Source organism: Argiope bruennichi, chromosome 6 (assembly GCF_947563725.1).
Source record: "Argiope bruennichi chromosome 6, qqArgBrue1.1, whole genome shotgun sequence".
NCBI lineage: Eukaryota > Metazoa > Arthropoda > Arachnida > Araneae > Araneidae > Argiope > Argiope bruennichi.
Window position 1 is genome coordinate 78,276,794 of NC_079156.1, and position 19,881 is coordinate 78,296,674.

A 19,881-nucleotide genomic window follows, 5' to 3' on the forward strand; every position below is an offset into this window, starting at 1 on the left:
ACGATGTAAGCTGGTGACACTAACAACATTAAAACTGATGATTTAAAAAAAAGCTCTAAAAGTTGAAATTGAGAAGTGTTAATGGTAGAAACCAACGATGTAAACTGATGACACTAACAACATTAAAACTGATGATTTAAAAAAAGCCCTAAAAGTTGAAATTGAGAAGTGTTAATGGTAGAAACCAACGATGTAAACTAATGACACTAAAAACGTTAAAACTGATGATTTAAAAAAAGCTCTAAAAGTTGAAATTGAGAAGTGTTAATGGTAGAAACCAATGATGTAAACTGATGGCACTAACTACATTAAAATTGATGAACTCTTGATTTGATAAAGAGATGTTTGGAAGAGCAATACAAAATAATCCGGAAGTTATTTTGTATTGCTCTTCCAAACATTACAAACCAACAACCATTACAATCAACAACAAACCAACGTGTCGTAGTTTTCTCAAACGACCTATAATAAGAAGAACCCGTGATTGATGATGGACTCTTGAAATGCGATTATGGTAGAAATGTAATTATGGTAACTTGTGAGGAAGTAATCATTTCGTTGTAATGTTGAGGTATTTGTGCTTATGGTTGCAGTATAGTACGTTTGTTTCTGAATAGTTAATTCTAAACAGAAAAATCTTCAAAGGTATTTTTTTTAATTCATAAGATTTAGGAAACCTATAAATCAAAGCAGTTTACCAATTAATAATTGATTAAGCATTGTATACGAATAACTTTTAATAATCAAGATTCCTTAAACGTAATTGATTAAGCATTCAGATTTAATATGAAACTTTTATCGATAAAAGGTACAGTTAATAAGAAAACTTAGTTGATTTGCCATTAACTAATATTCCGTGACTAACGAACCTTTCTGAAATACCCGATAGCTTTAAAAACACCATCAAACCTTTCACTGGAAGGAGTTTTTAAATGGATCTCAGGTATAAAAAAGCCCGAATGTTTAAATACTTCTTTTTTTTTATAAAATTTATTGTTGCACGCATTTCAAGAGGAGATTTTTTAAGTGGACATTGAATAAATGTTGGACCACGTCATTATTTTTTTCTCATTTTTATGAATGTTCAAGATATATAATTTGGAATGTTTTTTGTTTTTTTTTGTCTTTTATATTCTATTTTTCAGATGCGAGCACCTTATATTTTAAAGACATTTTTAGTGTCAAAAAGTGTAAGAGTATTAATTGTTTTTCGGATGATGTGCTTATTAAAGAAATAATTGAAAATTTCTGTGTTACCTAACACACCAGCTATGCTTAATTAAAATACTGCCTTTAATATAGAATGTGCTCTGTGTCAAATTGGATGTCCAATAATCGGCTTTATTAGCTTCACCTCCACAACAGTAGTCTTCGATTCGAAATTCATCTGATAACTGATAAGGTTCCAGTTCTGCATAAACTACATGAAATCTTCAATAGTTTTATATCAATCTTATAACATAGTCTTATACATATCTTTTAATCTATAAACAGCCCTCTTATAACATGATACTGTTTAAGAGCCTTATTATTTGTCAGCCAGTTATTATTTGTTATCATTTGTCAGCCAGTGCCAGATTAAGCCTCCTAGAGGACCTTAGGCATTGGAAGACTTGGAGTGCTCTTTCCGCAACAACTTCCAAATTTTAAAATTCTTTTCATTTTTTAAAATTTTTATTTATATGTAAGCAGTTTTAAATATCAAATTTTGTAAAATTTCAATTTTAAAATATTATGGATCACTTTCAAGAGATTTGTTTCAGTATTCAAAAATGCAGAATTAAAATGTAAAAGTTAATTTTATATAATAGAGTTAAGAAAAAATAAAATGATAAATTGTTTAATATAATCTAAAATTTTATTTAATTATAAAATCAGACATTTTTTTAAATTATAAAGTAACATATTTTTTCAGAATTAAAATTTTTTTATAGCAGATTTAAATAAAACATACAAAAGACGATTCATTAAAAATGCTGTTAGAATAAAGTTCCAGCATTTAATAGATATTTTATTTTAATTTTAAAAAGTTCAAATGCACAATCTTTGTAAATTCAATAAAAATACAAAATTATATTGTTCTGAAAATATCACAAAAAGTCTCGAGGCTTTAGAAATACCAATACTTGCAGAACACCTAGGGAGTTGCTTACTTTGCCCATCTAATATTCCGGTTCTAGTTATGATTTATCTAAATGACCTAACCCTAAATAATGAAATATTTTTATTTAAATTTCAAAGATTCAGGATTCCTTCTTTCTTAAAAAGCATTAATATATAAAATTAGTAACTCTGTGATTAACTCATAATACAGATGTATTTCAAACCGAAATTTGATTAAATGATTCTGATTTTAGTTCTTTAAAAGCAGCACGAATAAGAAATATATGAACAAAAAAAAAAAAACGCTCCTTCTATTTGCAATTGCCATTCGAATGTTACCAAAGAAGAAATACTGCAATTCATTGCTGCAAATCGATAACATTGTTCCTTAGCTTCTATTTGGTTTCATAAAGTACTATACCTAAAATGTTGCTCACCATGTTTATAGAATTTGTTGCATAACTCAATGAATAGACAAATCTAAATATATATAAACTTTTTCGCAAATCATATACTTAGCAGTCTTTAGATATCTTGAAAAGTTTCCAAAACCCCTAAAAGTCTCTAGATCAAAAAATCCTAATGTTTCATATTCCGTATGCTAGTTTGGGAAAGGTAATCAGATTCAAATTCCTACATTTCAATCTAAAACACAGATGAAATATGTGTTGATAAATTAACGATATGAAAAATGTAATTTATTCACTAAAACAACTTGAAAAGATCTTATATAAAATAATAAAATATATAGAAGTTAAGCAAAGAAATAAAAATATCCCAAATGATAACTTTCAGTTAATATTAAAATTTAAGTGCAACATTCAAGTTTAATACCCTTCTTACACCTTCTTTTTATATCGTTCTTACCAGCCAGTCAAAGCATACTTATTTAACGGTTAGTTTAAAGCAGGCATGATTATGCTCGAATTAGTTTAATGCATTCTAAACTTCCCCTTTCTCCTCTTCATCTTAGATTTCTGAATCGAAAAATATATACCATCCTTACAGAGATTCGAAAAAATTCGTCTAAAGACTAAATGTACACCTCTCTTCTACAGATCCATTTCCATTTGCAATACAAATCTAGATTTGTAAATGCAATTAATTAATAAACCTTCTGATCTGCTCAATGAGCAGTTCGTACAATTCCGTTTTTTACGATAAACGTCGCTGCTGATTGACTTGGTAAAGAAAGAAATAAGAGGACACCCTTGTCATTATCAATAAAAAAATCTTTCGCTTCATTAGTTTGATGGTCTGAAGGAATGAATTGATGAGGTGTTCTGAATATTAGAATATGATCTTAGACAAAGGTATGAAAAGTGTTGATAATAAATTTAGTAAATAAATATGTCACTAAATGAATTATTTACTGACAACTCGGATACTTTTCCGATACCTTTTACAGAGTCAAAAAGCCAGATATCCCTGCTGCACTGGACATTTGGTTACTAATATTTCAATCCGATTGAAATATTGGAGGTTATTTCTTTCTTATTTAGTGACATGTGTCGCTTGGGTCTTTCGGTGATCTTTTAGCAAGGGTTTAAATGATGTGACCTGAATTTCTTTTTCTTTCTCAAGAACTTCTTCATTAAAATTTTAATTGCTTCTTTTTAAAATGAATTATTTATCTAAAAAAACGTTAGGATAATTCCAAAGTGTTCTTTTCAATTTGGGACAAACAGTCAAAAGTCTTGGGTTATCGATTAACTTTAAGTTCACTCATTTTTTTTTTCAATAAAGCAACTTGAAACCCATTTGCATTGTAATCAGTCAGAAAAAAAAGAATGTATCCCAAATGAATTTATAATAAACTCGGACTTAGTTCAGCTGTGTACAAAGATGGCCGACCTAAACAAAACGCAGCCTCGGTGAAGGACTCATCTTTACTATTCAAGTGTCGCAAAATTGTCAAATATAAGAGCAATTTAAATAGGCAGATTTTGACAATTCAAGTAGTCAGCATATCAATCTAATATACACATTTGTAATACTCAGTGTTTGTTTTTATTTTAATTATTGTTAAAAGTGCGAAAGCGAAATATATCCAACTCCTTTTTTTTTTTTTTTTTTTGGATTTCACAAAGGAATCAATACACCTTTTATGATTTGTCAGATGCATTAAATCAATTTTTTTTCTATTTATGAAGATTTTTTTTAAATTTGATATTAAGAAAATTTTTGAAATTTTTAATTTGAATTATATATTATTAGAAAATGAGAGAAGTTTTATTTCAGGATCTCTTAAGCTATGATACAAATACCACAAAATGCATAATACATTATCTTTGATGATTTCTTTTATGCTGAAAATTTTAATGAATGTTCGAAATGAGCATTAAAAAATGCAATTTCTAACATTTAATTTTTTTATTTATTATTATTATTATTATTTGTTTTATTATTTTATATTTTCCCCCGTTTTTCTTTAATTCCTTAACTTTTAAATGCCCTAAGTTTCAAATTTGAACCGGACATTTAAATCTAATTGAAATTGTTTTATTTTTAATATTTGGCTGTATGTTTGTTGCCATTCCATAACGTTCTTTTGAGGAAAAGTTAAAAAAAAAAAATAAGTCGGCTGTCAAAATTGTTCAAACAATGTGATATTTTGTTTTCCCGCCGTATTGAACGAGTGACATATATTTAGAAAAACTTTAGTGGAATAAATATAGGTGACGCATTCAGTTTTTACGGAAAACAAAATTACTTTTGAAGTAGATGAGTATCTTATTTTTACTATAATATACCTTTTTTGCTTGAAGAATTAGCTGCTTTTTTTTCGAAATAAATATATAAAATATATATTGTGATTTTCCTTTATTATTTTCCCCTTTATCTAGCTACTCCTATGAACATATTGATATCTTTTAACACTTAATTTGAAAAATCAGGCATCTAATGATTAACTCCGCATTTATGGCAGCACGGGCGTTCAGTCATATGTTAATTACAAGATAAAATAACTATTTTCTTGGAAATTTGGAAAATGGAATTTTGATTAAAAAATCCACTTTTAATTTTGAACAATGTACTAGATAATATTTCAGCTCAAGAAAGATATCAGTTTTTAAAAATTTCACATTACAAAATTCACATAAATGAATTTAAGAAATTTATTCAAATTTTAATTCAAAAAAAAGTTTAGTTTAGTTTAGTTACATTAACGACCCGTTTTAAAGCAACACAAGGGCTATTTTGGAATGGACCTCGTAATTTTGAACTGCGGTCAGATGACGAGATGACATCTGAGCTGGCACCCCTTTTCCAAATTTCCATACCACACCAGCGAAACGACGTTTTGCCCCGACGCTTTAAACGTGCACCAGACCCGCGATTCAAAAGGAATGATGAATGCGAGCATATTTCCAACAAACCGATTAAATTTTGAACGCTTTCTCTTTTTTGTGAAATACATTTTTTTCCCAAGCTATTAATCAAAATTAAATACGGAATATAGTTGTGGCTTGAACTGTGTTTTTATGCGTGAAATAAATGAGCATAAAGACCGATATATCAAAATTGGTTTCAAAGAAACAGTCTCATTCGTTGCATTAATCCTTCTGAATAATAAATACTAATATTTATCATTAGGTGATATTATTACCCACTATATACTACAAATTCACTATTACACTATTCATAACATTAATTAAGTTTCATATTTTATATCAGAATTAATTAATGTTATAAATATTGGAATATGAAATTTAATTAAGTTTCATGTATTATATGAGATTTAATTAATGTTATAAATAGTGAAATAATGAATTAAGGAATGTTATAAATAGTGGACTAATGAATTAAGGAATGTTATAAATAGTAAACTAATGGATTAAGGAATGTTATAAATAGTGAAATATAATTAAGTTTCATGTATTATATGAGATTTAATTAATGTTATAAATAGTGGAATAATGAATTAAGGAATGTTATAAACAGTGGAATAATGAATTAAGGAATGTTATAAATAGTGGAATAATGAATTAAGGAATATTATAAATAGTGGAATAATGAATTAAGGAATATTATAAATAGTGGAATAATGAATTAAGGGATGATATAAACAGTGAAATATAATTAAGTTTCATGTATTATATGAGATTTAATTAATGTTATAAATAGTGAAATATAATTAAGTTTCATGTATTATATGAGATTTAATTAATGTTATAAATAGTGGAATAATGAATTAAGGAATGTTATAAATAGTGAAACAATTAAGTTTCATATATTAAATGAAAATTAATGTTATAAATAATGGAATAATAATTTGTTGTATATATTGGGTAATAATACCACTTAATAACAGATATTAATATTTATTATTGCCACATAATAAATAATAAAACTTCTACGAAATGAAAAATATAATAACTTATTTTCAAAATAATTAAACGCACATGAATTGAAGGTTAATTGCTTGAAGAGAGAGTTTTTGTACAGAGATTTATCAGAAAGATGCAAAGATTTCTGGAAGATGCATGTTTTTTTCTTTTGATTTTTATATTTAATCTTGATAAAAAAAATCGACATTGTCAACACTTCTTTTTTGTTCTCTTTTTCTTTTACCTTTAAAAATGAACGTAATTGCTTCATTAAATAGCATTTTCATAAATGTTATTCACGTTCAACATATTCATTTAAGAATTAATTAAGTTTAAAAGTTTTTATTCCTTCATTATAGATATTCTAATTAGAATACTGATTTTTAATTAGAAAATACTTTCTTATGGCGTACACATATTTATTTTTAATTATATGATGCAAAATTCAATAATTCTGTATATTACAGAGCGGTAGGGTTATGATATTAAATAGCACAAGTATGGCTTCGCTTAAATTGTACAACACTGGTTCCAAAAAAATGTGAAAAGGATTGAAAACAAAAGGACGAAAAACCGTTTGCTCTCAAATAAAATCATTGTTGTAGGGCTTCAACTTCATATTTTTTTTTATTCTCAGATTCAATGAAATGATGAAAGGGGAAGTAACTGAGTACCATGTGAACAAGTTTTTATCGTATATAGCACATAGATGGCTTCAGTTATATTACAAGGTGCTGTTAAATTAATTTCTAAACCTCAAAGAAAACTGGAAAGAAAAAAAAATATATATTAGATTCAAGTTTATTCGAGGAATTCTTAAAAGTTGACTCAATTTTTTTTTCTTTAACCCTTTTAAGAGCCATGGGAAGTATGCTTCCCACCAAATTCCTCAATCTTTGTATGAAGTTATGTAGGTTGGCATAAGTTGGGACAAATTTTTCAGTAAGACAGCAACTTAGATGCTTCAGTTCCTTATCGCACACAAAATGGCTTGCTTTGATTTGTTAGTTAATTATTAATTAACTTAATTAATTCATTAATCAAATTAAATGTATCTAATATGCTGAATGAATCACTTTTCTTAAATCAATCTCAATCGTAAAAAATATTTTAATGTACCCTTAATAGAAAAAAAATATCATTTTAAAGGGTTAAAAAAAACTGGACGGATATTATAAGTTTGTGGATAATAACTTGATCGGAGGGAAGTATCATTTATAATAATTCTCTTTCAAAGTAAGATGATTGAGCTGACGAAAATGATTGAATTTTAATTAAGAAGATATTTTTACAACGATTTAGACAAAGAATTTTTAAAAAGAAAACGCTTTAGAATAAAAAAAATTCTGGTAACAATTTATTATTTTATATGATAAATATCGTCTGCTATTTTTAAATTAAGCCTTTTTTTAAAAATATTTCATGTGTATAAAATGAAGAATATATTTTTGCACTTTCAGAACAGAAACATTGGTATTCCATTATTAAAAAAACATTTTGAAATACGTGGTATTAAAATTTCTAAATGCAAAATAAGTAACAATATTAAATGAAAAGGAAAAAATGGTCAATCATTATTTTTACATGGAAAGAAGACTCCCAACAAAAACCGAAAATACTGTGTATTGTTTTAAATAATTTAAAAAATAGATCTTTGGTATCAAGAAAAAAATTGTTTTTTAAAAAAACTAAATTTACAACTTTAAAAAAGTTTTAAAACATAATATTTACCAATTTTTGCCAAGACATGGCAAAAGACATTTTGTGTATCAGCGCAGAACAGTTTATAGAACCCTGCATGGAAACTGTTTAACTGGAGACAAATGGAAATAGATTGTGATCTTTGATGAAATATAAGTTTATAAAAGTTGCTGCAACAAAAAAAAGCTATCTACTTTAGAAAAAGAAGAGGAAAAAATGCACACATCTGGGTCCGTTAATGCAAACTAAGTTTCGAAAAATTGTTTATGGTTATCATGGAATTTTTCTACAATGGGAAATTAAAAATAAGTAGAGTGAAAAAAAATGGTGAAATCAACTCAAAGTACGATCAATAGAAAGTTTTAATTTCGATATTTGAAGAAGAAATTACATTTTTTTTTCATCCCAATGATTTTCCAAGTGTGAGAATTCATCTAGACAAAGTTATAAAGTTTGTCAAGTACCAATGCATTCCTTAAGAAAATAAAGATTGATAGAGGTATTGCATATATATATATATTCAACTCATCACGAACCGCGGTGGCTCGGTGGTAAGGTCTCACTTCAGAATCGGAGAGTTTCAGATTTCCATTCCACCGAAGAATCGTCGTGTAAGCAAGTGATGAACTTAAATCCGTCGAGGTCAAACATCCTTCCTCTGCTGTATTGCAGAAGTTTGGAGAGGGAGACCATCTCAGGTGTCGTCCTTGTCATTTGAGCTTGGTTCAAAATTGCGAAATCCGCCCCAGAATATCTCCAGTGTTGCTTTAAACCGGGACGTTAATATAACTGATCTGAAATGAAGAACTGCAAAGACCCTTGAAGTTTGTCTTATGGATTATTGTGTCTTGGAGAAGAGTTCTTTCTAAAAGCAAACCCACGTCTACTGATGGTCTCTGGAAAATAATGGAAAAAGAATAGGTATTAATACTCCTGAAAATTTACAAAAAGTCTTTCTATCATAGAAATCACAATTCAGGCTTAAAATACATTAAAAGGGTATCAAATCTAAAATTTTAAAAAGTGTTTTTCACCTTTTAAACATTAATTAATCGTTCTAAAAATATGTAAACACACAGTTTAAAGCATGAAAAATATACACAAGTTACTCTTTAAATGGTAGTCTGAAACCAGACATAAATTACATTTTTTATAGTTCCTTTGATAATGCAAGACTGATCTATCCACCTTTTCGTAACCAAGCTTCAAATACCATATTTCTTTTTTAGTTATTTTAATTCCATATCTGTGCAAGTAGGTTTTAAGTAACGGTTGTAACGATGATTTGGAATAACAAAAAAATTATGTTCATATGACTTCCAGAATTGAGTTAAATACTAAAAAATAAATTAAAAATTTCGTACATTTACTTTCATTTTTTTTTTAAAAAATAAACTTTAAAAAAAATTGGGAAAACTTTTTAACACATTCCAAATATTAAATATAAAGTTTACGAAGGTTATTACTTGTGCATCAGTCAGTCAACTGCAAAAAACAAAAGTGATCTGCAAAGAAAGACGTAAAAAAATTTTTTAAGAATAATGTTCGAAAATTTAATTAATATTTGATATCAATTTAATAGGTTTTACATGATGGTAATAAATTAAACGAAATCATAAAATTAGATAACCAAAAAAAAAAAAAAACTGTATAAAATTCGGGGCCATCTTAAGTTACATTACACATAGGCAATTATATATTTAGCCTATTTGATAACCCGGCCCTGTTTTCAGTACGGTCAGAAAGAAGTACTAAAGGAAACACAAGTTACTATAAACTGATATCAGTGAACTTGGTGCAACGTAATAGGCTGTTGCTAAGATTTTGTATGGCATTTTGCGATTAATATAGTTTTATTTTCTGTATATTTTTGAATATTGTGAAATGTTGTCTTATTATTAGATTTTCTTGTTGAAATACTTTTATTAAAAAAATAGAATCCTTTTGCCACCAGCTGGTTAAATGAAAATATTAGATGCATTTAATTTAATTTAAATATCATAGGCTTAACCAATAAATTATTTTTTAACCATCGACTTGTCACAAACATTAAAGTCATGTTATTTGATATCGAGTCACATGTTCTGCTCATTGTGCACAAGAATCCTCTTAAAGTAGAATAATCCCATTCATTACAGCGCTTTCAAGAATGCAATTGGCAGGCTCGTTTATTTTCTAACTTTCTGGGTGCTATAACTTCACCTTTTTATTCGGCATGCAAACTATACGGAATCCTTCTTCCTTGCAACAGTGGAAGAAATTCCGGCAACTAAATATGTGATAAGGCAGTAAAAAATAGTTTGAATCTCAGTACAGTGATGTAGTCTGTTGTTAAAAGTAAAGCAAATCAGCGAGTGTGGTCTTTGGGAAACTTTCTTGCATACTCTCCTATAAGCCTCCTCTCACTTCTTATCACGCTATCTTATAAATACTTTGTATATCATTGGTACACGATAGTTACGAAATGTAAATCTTTCGCGTGAATCCAACATTTTTATTAAATCTATAGCGGAAATATAAAGATTGGACGCCTTGTTGTCACTCGGTTGATCATCACAATTTGACATGAAACTACAATTGTAGTCACAAGATTACATTCCGAATTTCATCGATTTAAGTCATCACATCTCATACATGTGGAAGCGCAGACCGACAGACGGTCAACCTTTTGATGGATTTGGTTCAAAGCACCTATATCTTGATGAAGCTGCAAAAGATTCCATGATTTTGCCTATTATAAATATTCATTTGAAAATTTCAGAAAGAATTTTCAAAGCTAGTTTTTAAAAATTTAGTAAAAAATGGAAGCCAAAAATGTTAGGAATTTTGAAGAAAAATAAAGATTCCCTTATGATATATATATATATATATATATATATATATATATATATATATATATATATATATATATATATATATATATATATATATATATATATCAATGATGTCTGAAACGTGGAGATTTCGACAAAATTTCGAGTTCAAATTTTTTTACGATTATTATATTTCTTTTATATTTTAGAACAAAAAAAGTAAAAATTATTTTTATTAAAAAATTTCATGTTTCATGAAACATTTACACAGCTATTAAATTTATATTATTGAAAAGAAGATGTTTTAAAATGTAAAATTGCAAAGAAGTTGTTTTTTGAATTAATTTTTCAAAAGTTATTGTTGAAAAATGTCAACATTTCGTTTAATTTTTAATTAATGACAATTCTAATTAATACTTTTTAAAAAGCATTCCTAGATGCATATTTCCATCTTCCAAAGTATGCGTTGCTGAATTTGATATCTTTAAATCTAATGATCTGTTGTGTAGAGTAGAGCCCCATTGCACAAACACACACAATACTCTCTCACACACACATTTGTTTTTATTGTTAGTGAATACCAAGATAGAGATGAATCTTCGCTAAAATGGAATTCCCGCTGTCTTCTATTCTGGCATCTGCTGGCTCACAGAATATCTACTGCATTTCGAATTCAGAAACCAAAATATATATCAGTGTTTTAAAATGTCGTTATCTTGTTAATTTATTTATATCCGAACAGCCGGTCGGACAGATTTTCTCTAAATGGCTTTTGTTCGAAAGTTGATATAAATTGACAAATTTGGGGTTAAAATCATACATCAAATTTCATCCATCTATCTCAAAGTGTTTTTGAATTATCAATGCCAAATACAATGCCAAAAATGTGTTTTTTGAACTCAGGAAGGTCTAAAACGTGGAGATTTCTCAAAATCTAGAGCTCGAATTTTCTGACGACTACAATACGTTCTCTATACTTCGTATATGAAGAAATAAAAATGATTCAAGACGGAGATTGAATTTTTCTTGTCAATAAAAGATGAATATCCACTCTTAAATTCTAAATCTCAGATAATTTTAATTCTGTTTCCTACCTCTTATAGGTGAGAAACTGGATTTCCTTCAACCATCATCATCATATCGAATTATCAAATAGACAAAGTTTTCAATTGCCTTGGTATTTAGTTTCAGGAGCCTCAAGATTTCCTTTGTATCATTTTCAAAGTAATTTAATTTGATTTGTAAATATTTTATATTCAAAATTATTTAAACAAATTAAATATTGTTAAAATTTCAGAATATTGCACCTATGACGTTTTTATATGAAGAATGGCTTGCTGATCAGTTTAATCTTTTTTTTTTCAGTTGGTAGACAGATTTATTTGTCTACTGTCCTTGCAAATATTTTATTATAGTATTTAGATTGTGTTAAAAAAAAATTGTGTCTTTTAATGATCTCGTTTAAAATTTTTGAAAATTAAATTACATTTTATGTACTCAAACTAATTCTCTTCAAAGCGTTAAGAAATTAAATGAGGTATTTTTATTTTGTAAAAATTTTGTTGCTTAAAAACATTTTACATAAACATTAAATTAAAACCAATAAAAAAATATCTAGATTTGGAAGCAGGGGAGGAAAAAGTAGAGCCTTAAAACGTACATAGACTAAGGGGTCCTACAAGACTTGTTTGGTCCTACTCTCACAAACATTAGCTGCACCCAATTCACTTCTAAGATTGAGAAAATGCATTGTGATCCAACTCACGAATTATTATAACATTTGTTCAATAAATTTTAAAAAGTGTTTTATCTATTTTCACTAATTATATAAAAATTACGAATTATTTTCCAAAAAGGACTTATTGGAGTGTTCCTTAGGGTGCTTTGAAAAATCTGGATTCATAAAAGGAACGGATAGTTATTGAAGAATGCTATTGATTCTTCATATAGTAGTTATTCAGAAAATGTATAAATTTTTTTTAGATATCTAATAGGATTTTTCATTCAAGTCATTTGCAATATAAAATTAAAATGCCAATGAATTTCTTATATAATTTTCCAATATTTTTTATCGCATTTGTTTCACAAACTTTTTATAGTTTTCAATTTATTATTTCAATTTATTCCTTCTCACTTACAAGATATAAATTTTAAAAGCGTAGTTTCATATTTTTTTTTAATTTTCAAAATTCTTTAACTAATGGCTCATGTATCAGTTTAAGATTCCAGCACAATTTTAAGTTAGAAAAACTGGATAGAAAAATCTATTAATGTGAAAATTACTCATGTTCTGAATTTTTTATGGCAATTTGTGCTTTTTTTTTTCTACTTAACAAAAAAATTTGATTTAATTTTAATAAAAAAAATGTTATTTTTCAATTTAGTTTAATTATATTGATATCGCTTTTTGAAAAGCATCACTATAGAAACAACATCTGCATTTATATATATATATCACTGTGATCACTATTACTTCATAACTTTAAACCTTGATCATATGACGATGACGATATTTGAGACATCATTCTCTTGGCCCAATTTCGGTACAATAACAAACGAGGGATAATCGATCCTTGAAGTCAGAATTAGTGTGCGGAATGTCTGCATATATGGCAATTCATCCGTGGATTCGTATCTTGAACATGCGATTTCACTACAATGCAATTTCACCACCACTTCTTCTGTTCATTTTTCGGATTTCTTCATTAAAGTCAATGAATAACTAATGTTTGCTTTTTATTTCTTAACATTTTCCAAACTTTTCATAATTTCCCATCTAAATAAAGTGCTTTAAATAGTGTGATTTCAGCTTTCAGTTAAAACAGCTACTGACCAATAAATTTTATATAGAATTATTTTTATTAATTTTAAAAATTCTAATCAATAGAAAAGATTTAAAATACATTTTTATCTTTTGGAACTTAGTACATATATTAATATAATCATCAACGATAAATATATATATTTTTAGAATGAAACTGTTGTTTTCCATAAACATGAATTTTAAATACAATCGTCTCTGAGAAAATAAAGTAAAAAAAAATAAATAAATAATAAAAGATTCAATTATATGCCACCATTAACAAGAATTTCTTTTAAATTCTTTGTTTTTTACAGAAATTTTCAATCTCAACTAAAAATTAAGAATTTATGTTTTTATTTCTCGAAGATTTTGCAATATATAAATGTACAATTTACCATCACATATTGCGAAAATATATAAGGGTACGATTTAACTATCCCCAGAGGAATGGAGACAAATATAGAATACCATTTACTTTTATCAAAAAGATTAAGAATAGAAATGCTGATAGTTGAAAATTTCCGATGTTAAATTTTTCATTGAACTGTCTGTTTACTATATTCAAAATATTTTCACTTAATTATACTAATAATACTAATAAATTTTAAAAACGGATCGTTATAATTTAAAATTCTTAAATATTTAAATGGGTAAAAAATATGAGATATTTAAAATCCATTAAAAGAAGTGGACAAACAGTAAAAAAAAGCGCTTTATTAATAGAAATAAGAATACTTATGATGTAAGCTTAAATGAAGTAATATTTATAATTCAAAAAGATTTAGATCAAAATAGCAATCTATAGAATACAAAGATTATAAGTGTCTAATTTTTATAAAAATTACACATGCAATTCTCACTAGAATAATTAACACATTTTCATGCATCTTGACACATGAAATGCATCACTGCATCTTGACAATAAATATAGGATCACTGTTCTCCACTGGAATCTTCAGATATCGATGAATCAAAACAAAATGATTCATCGATATCTGAAGTTTTTATTTCAAGGATATTTCTCTGTATAAAATTTTGCTTGTGCATTGCATCAACTGTGAAAATATTAGCCTATTTTCTTTCTTTTGAAACCATATATGCTTTATTGCTTTTTAAGTGTTTGTTTCTGGATTCAGGAGACTTTTCTTAGAGTGAGAAATATGTAATACCATTCCATATTTGTTTATTTTTTTTATATTCCATATTTTTCACCTATTGCCATTTTTTTGGTAGATTAGAAATAGGGATCCTGGTATCGAAAGCTGGATTAATTATAGATGAAAACAAAATCTGCCTCATTAATCCAAGTAATTAGGAAATACCTGGAAATAAGAGTTAAATTTGAAAATATTATGGCGAAAGTTATTTACAAAAAAATAATTAAATGTTCATTATGCTATAATAGTGCAGATAACATTATGATAGTGGGGGTTTAAACGGATGTGAACTTTGTTTCCACTAAGTTGCAGTATTTGACAAAGGATAAATAGATCTATTACATATACGTAAATCTATTCCAAATTTATATTTCTTCTCCAAACTTTTTACTATAATAGACAGAAAGAAAATTCTGATTACCATTATAATCAGAACTATTCTCATTTATATTGAATATTTATGCACCATCATGTTTGAGTAATTTTACTAAAATCAGTAAAGGCAGAACTGTACGATGTGCGTTAATTCCCACCAGATGTCATGCATGACAAAATAGATGATGTTATGGAAACCCTTTTCTCTATTATGTTGTATGTTTTAGTTTAAGAATATGATTTTTAGAGGTAAATTAGTAAATGACTTTGATAAAAAAAAAAAGTCTTAAAATATTTCAATTTAATTTTCTTCTTCTTCTTTTTTTTTCCAATCTTAGAATTTCACATTATTGTTTCTCGATTTCATAATTTTGATTTTTTTTCGGCGATCACTTCGATAGTTCGTTGAAAATTTAAGAGTCATCATAATTCTTTTTAAAAAACGCTTATATACTGATACCAATCAGGATGCCATTGTCAGAAGTGGACGCGTTAGATTTCCAGTTTTACAAAAATGATTCAATTTTACTTTTAAAACTTGTTTTTATGACATGTAAAAACATTGCGCTTCATATTTTTGCTGGTTTGGTTTGGTTTGGTTATATTAACGTCCCGTTTGAAGCAACACTAGGGTTATTTTGGGACGGACCTCGTAATTTTGAACCGCGATCAGATGACGAGGACGACATCTGAGCTCATATTTTTGCTGGACATTGTTGCAACTTACTTTCTAATAACTACAGTTACTAAAAATACACGTATCCTCGTATTTCAGTGGAAAACGCATATAAAATTAGCTCTATAATTAAGACTTTTTCAAGGTAGAGGGTAAAAAAGTAATATGTATGTCAGAAAAACGCCTTTGCTCTTTAATAGATTTCGCTACAAATTTGAATCAGGTGAGTATGTAAATGTAATGTTTACATAGCAAATTTCATTGATATAAATTTTTGAGTTTTTGAATAATGATATTAATAACACGCATCCAAACACAGACATGATTTCAAAAATGAGTGTGCTTATATGCTGTTTAAGTACTTTGAAATTATGGAATTCATTCCAATCATATAACTAAATTTTGAATGATTATAATTTTTATATCTAGTTCATATATGATAATGAAAAAAAAAACATTATCTTAATATAATAAATGAATATTTCGTTTAAAACGAAGTCAAGAATTATCTTTACTAATAATAAAGATTAATGTGTGTATATATCTTGGAGCTCTATTGGAGATATAATTTTACCTATAGTTATCAAACTTGGCATATATATATATATATATATATACCTTCGAGAGTGAAAATATGTATCTCAGAGTGATTTTTTAAAAACTTTGACTAGAATGTTAATTAATTAGAAATTAAACTGAATTCTGCCATTCTCCCACGATAACTTTTGAATATGTTATTGCATAAAAGTGAATTTCACGCCGTTTCAAAATTTAAAAAAATTGCCTTTTTCATGATACCAATTTAATAACAATGCGAATTTTTCATAAGTTTTGGCAGATTTAAAGAATTTTTTTTATAAAAGATTACATTATTACTCTGAAATTCAATTGTTTTCATTGTTTCATCAAATGTTTAATCTCGTGACTTGCTTCCATTGTTGCTACTTTATTAAAGTAGAAGGATTCTGTTTAATATTTGTGTAATTTACAAGACAAATAAAAAAAAAAGTGAAATGAGAATATAGCGAAATTTAGAAGATGGATGAATCAGATATTTACGTTTGTAAAAGCACTATGATACCATGGGACTAGATCATCAATATGAAGGTTTATATACACAGTGGAAGGAACACGTCTTTAATGCCGGATAATTTGGCGAAAAATAGACCTGTCAATATATCTAAACAATTTAACTGGAATTGAAAGAACCAATATTCCTGGTGAACCAGTTGTTCGCCATAGGTAACTAATTTTAAATACGTACTAGTTTTAAATACTAGAATGAAAGCATAAAGTCATTTTGACTCCGCCTTCCAGTCGAGCGAAGATTTTACCCCACCTGGAAAGAGGAGACCCCTTCTCTTACTTATATCTGTTGACCTTGAGATAGTTCAGGACCAGCTGCAACCTTCCCATTATCTGCACTGCCACTTTCAAATAGATGATCTCCTTACAGGAATCTACTTAAAACGTGTTGGATAAATTGACACCAGCTTTGCAAGGATGAGGAGTCAAATCGAACTTGAGGAATATCGAACTTGGATGTGAATATCGGACTTGGAATATCGGAGGAGGAATATCGAACTTGAATGGGAACACGGACCCAATAAAGAAGGTTTAAATAACGTAGACTGAAAAAAAAGTTTCAATTTTTATAGAACCGTATTTTAGAAAGCTTAATTTAAGGACAATTGTGAAAATGTTTTCATTCTGACACTTGGCATCTTTTCTTTGCGCCCATCTTTCCCAGTTCGATGACACACGGTGATTATTTTAAAAACTAATCCATGAATGACATTAATTCTAAATCTGATAGGGAATTTCCTTTGATAATTAAATATAAATGCTGCCATGAAAAAGTACATCCGAACATAATAATAATTTCATTTGCCAATTTTGGAGTAATTAATTAATCAAAAATTTTAAAAATTATGAAATTAATTTTTTTAATTCATTTTTTATATACTATTAATGTTGCAGGGTCTCAAAAGTACTTGTTGTATATTGTGAATATGATTTTGACATCTCCGACCTAGTCAAGTTGATTCCGTATTTCTATTCAGCATTATGTTACAGATGTCAGTTTGACTCCATTTTTATATTTTCCACCAATCGAAATTTTTTAATATCATTTCCCTTTGATTAAATTTTTTAAAAAAATAATGCAATATATATTATGGAAATTTTTAATGTTCTGTTAAAAAAATATTGGAAAGAAAACTATGATGCCGTTACAATTAACAATGCTGTTATTTTGTGGCCAAATAAAATAATAGTTTAATAATTAACATGATAATAATGAATTCTCGATAATGACTTTATTATTTTTATTTTTAACAATTAATTATCACCTAATGTTTTTTTATGGGCACATTTATGCTTCTTATATAACGAGGGCGATACTTTATATTGAATATCCTTTCCTCTGAAAGCAATACTTAAAAAAATACTTTTATAAAAAAATCAGTAATTATAAAAAAACTCCTTTATTAAGCAAATGCTTTTGTTCTAAATATTTTAATAATCCACTTTTTTTTTAATCTACTAACTAATATTATGATTATTTTTATTTTTATTTTGCCACTTCATTTATTAGTTTTTTTATACTCAGTATTATTATTATTATTATTATTATTTTTGCTTTATCCATTATTATTTTTGTAAATGTTATGAAAGTTATTTTACCATTAAAATACAAAATCAGTTTTCAAATATTCAACATTTGAAGAAGAATATTCGGTATTTATTTACTGTAAACTTGCTTTAAAAAGAAGAAATGTAAATTTTGCTTTTAATATGCATGATATATTTGCACATATTTATTATGTCTAATTATCGCTTTATATCATGAATTACTATTGAAAAAAATCAATATACAATTGGTAAGATTATCCATTATTCATTCATGTGCTAAATATGAAATTCATATGTTAAAATGTAATTTATGCTACATTTAATGAATTAAAATAATTCCAATGAAATACACCAATATTTTGAAATGGATAAATCTTAAAGTTAAATTGACTCGACTCTTTCAATGAGAAGGTAAATAAATGGCATTTTTATCCCAAGGTTAAATTTTCACAGTTTTAGAAAAAAAGCAATATTCACCGCACGGAAAAGAGTGGTTGAACTGTTACGAAAATCCTAATCACAGACATTTAAAGGTACGAGTCGCTGTGTTTCTACGAACAGTCGCTCCCCTGCAAGACCAGAGACATTGTGTTCTCTTTTCCCTTTCTTGACAACTCCATAGAAGTCGAAACAGATTTCGGAAGAACGAAACATTTTCACCTCAACAAAAACCAGAGGAGGAAGGACAAAAGCAACCTCCCCTCCTCCCTCTTCTTCCCAGCCGTTATCAACCTGCTCTCATGACGTCACTCGTCGACCGCCAGAGGGCATTAGTGTTTTCCTACGTAACAACTTAGTTGTTTACTCTCCTCACGTTTCTATCTTGTTTTGCACCGCGGTGACAATGGGAGAGGCGATTCTCTGAGTTGAAATGGCTGTGGTGTCTTCTTTTCAGGAAGAAAGGGTTTTAAGGACAGATGAAACTTTTAGATACTATGTTTCACATTTATATTAAAATTGTTTTAGCGTGGTAGATTTATCTATTCCCGTTTTGAATGGATCTGTAAGAAAAGAAATGGGGAATTAGAATTATTTAAGATGAAAGTAATAAGGTGTTAGAACTTTCAAAACAAATAATAATAGACAAATCAAGAAGTCCTTTAGAAAAATCTACCGGAAATTAAATGTAAAAAAATGTATTTAATAAATTGATGTATTAAATTTCAAATTATTTATGCAGCATAAAATTCAAATATGCTATCGTTAAGGTATGAAACCCGCTATTTCATAGAATATGATCAGTTACTTCGTGATCAGTTATTTTCGTAGAATAATATCTGCTATTTTC

At 27.5% G+C, this 19,881-nt stretch overlaps 1 long non-coding RNA gene across 1 annotated transcript; it reads right to left on the minus strand.

Annotated features, from left to right (window-relative positions):
- Positions 1–8,479: 8,479 nt before the first annotated feature.
- LOC129972491 (uncharacterized) lies at positions 8,480–19,289 on the minus strand. Its single transcript, XR_008784864.1, has 2 exons — positions 19,071–19,289; positions 8,480–9,031 (listed from the first exon to the last, which is right to left on the minus strand). It is a non-coding gene; the product is annotated as an uncharacterized LOC129972491 (long non-coding RNA).
- Between the last annotated feature and the right edge of the window lie 592 nt (positions 19,290–19,881).